At 32.8% G+C, this 2361-nt stretch overlaps 1 long non-coding RNA gene across 1 annotated transcript; it reads left to right on the forward strand.

Moving 5' to 3' along the window:
* Positions 1-1022: 1022 nt before the first annotated feature.
* Positions 1023-1519, forward strand: LOC115240941. The gene is made up of 3 exons (XR_003884838.1): positions 1023-1063; positions 1196-1343; positions 1449-1519. It is a non-coding gene; the product is annotated as an uncharacterized LOC115240941 (long non-coding RNA).
* Positions 1520-2361: the final 842 nt, after the last annotated feature.

Below are 2361 nucleotides of genomic sequence, written 5' to 3' on the forward strand. Positions count from 1 at the left end.
CACAGGATAGGGCGGGGATGGGGCCCTTTCCATTTTTCGTATCTGATAAAGTAAAAACACGAACCGATCAATCCCGTCGAGACGCCTATTAAAGAGGAATGCTCAATTCTGGAAAAGAAAGGAAATGATGCATTATTGTCTGCATTGCCGCAAGAGCTTCAATTGAAGAGCCATTTGCATTTTTACACAGGCGAGAAGTTCTCTGAGTATCCCGTTTGCCATAAATCTTTCGCAAATCGGTACGTAAAAAGGGAGACAATAATAATATTTAGCTAAAATATTAGAAATCTTGAATTAATGATATGTATCTTTGGATATACTGTTAGAAGTATACATTCACAAGCTTTAATCTTATACAAACTTGGACATAATAAAAATCTCAATTTTTCTTTATTGAAAATTTTTTTTTTAAATTTTTTTTTAAATAACAAATAAATAAAAAAATAGTAATTTCTATAATAAATTAATTTATTTCATTATTCCAGATTTATACGGCAAGACTGGTAAGATAATTCTATTCAGCAGTCCATCAGACTATCGTTAAGTAGTAAATTTTGATTTTTTGTTTTACCTTGGAGAAACAGTATCAAATTTGGATGTGCTTCACAGAAAACGGCGGGGTGGGGCCGTTCTCACCCCTAATTTATTTGTTTCTTTTTTCAGGGTAAAATATGGAGAGGCAAATTGTTTGGTTGTGCCTCACAGGAAAAGGCGGGGATGGGGCCTTTCCCCTTTAATAATGAATCCTGACGTATGATAATCGTATACCAGAGTGTGACACTTTTAGTTTTCATAAGATTCAGACTCTCACGTACGTACGTATGCACGCATACACGCAAAGCGATTTTGTCCCTCAAGGCGCGTTTGCAGCGCTCATGTATGATTATTCGCTTGAGTGTGCAAATACGCCTTGAGAGACAATGTGTATATATATGCGTGCATACGTATATGATACGTATAAAGCGACGCGGTAGTCGCGGGTCGCGGTACGCGGTAGCATCGCGACGTCAAGATATAATAAGGTTAAGGTTATATAGCAAGAAAATATATTTGGTTCTATCGAGTAAGTAGATTGAAATTTTGTATATATATCTGCTTATATATGTCTGCTTATATATGTTTATTTATTGTTTTATAAGTATATTATTTTTTGATTATATCTGAATATTGTCTAAATTATAGCGCTTATTTGCAGGATAAAGCAAAATCAATCAATCCTTTCAAGAAGGCTGGTATACTTTTAGCTGGGATTTCTTCAGCTGGGGTTGCATACGGTCTTATACCGCAGAACTTTGCTAAACAGCGTAACATATTGGGTTATAGAGATTTGGCAGTAACAGACAGTAAGTACAATATAGTAGCACATATAAAACATTCAGTAGCACATATAAAACCAGATATGTAAATTAAATTAAATATTAAAATTCTGTTCTTTTCATTGCACACAGATAGAGGGAAGTGACCATAAAGCACTTAACTTCGGATGGACATAAAAACGATTAATAACTGTCGAAGTAAACGAAATATATACTATTTATAATGGGGTAAGGGGAATCCTTGCTCTTATGTTAAGTGATCGAACTGAAGTTGAATTCAATGTGTTGAATAGCTTGAAATTTGTGAAACACGAATACCGAAAATAAATTTAAACTATAATTATAACTATATAATTGTAGCTTAAATTTATTTTCGGTATTCGGGTTTCACAAATTTCAAGCTATTCAACACATTGAATCACGTGTAATATTATAATAGCATGTTGCAATGTGAGATATATATATTCATAAGTTTTATAAACATTATCAGAGAGAAATCACTGACATTATTACATTTTTGATAAAATCGTAGGAATTTACAAGCAATTGCAACATGCTATTATAATATTACACGTATGCAAAGGAAGGATTAAAATTAAAGTGACATACAAATACTTAGCGTCTTTTTGTTACACCCTGTATATCGAATATTAAAATCCAATCTAAAGAGGCTGATTATTTAAAACTTGTAGACGTGTTTATCTTTGATGAAGCTTCTATGGCACCTCGTTATGTATTAGAGATTATGGATCGAACATTACGTGATATTATGCATAATGATTTATCTTTTGGTGGTAAAATTATGCTTCTGGGTGGAGATTTTAGACAACTATTGCCTATAAAAGAAAGAGCTACATGTAGTAAAATTATAAAATTATCGATAAAATTTAGTGTTTTATGGAAACAATTTAAAATATTTTTATTAACGGAAAATAAAAGTTTTGACAGAAGAAAAAGAATTTGCACAATTTCCCAGATAACCAAGCGTGCGATTCCCGCGCGAGATATTGCTACCGTACTATTACTGTACTACCACGAGATGGCG

Source organism: Formica exsecta, unplaced genomic scaffold, assembly GCF_003651465.1.
Source record: "Formica exsecta isolate Colony F162 unplaced genomic scaffold, ASM365146v1 scaffold1179, whole genome shotgun sequence".
Classification (NCBI taxonomy): Eukaryota; Metazoa; Arthropoda; class Insecta; order Hymenoptera; family Formicidae; genus Formica; species Formica exsecta.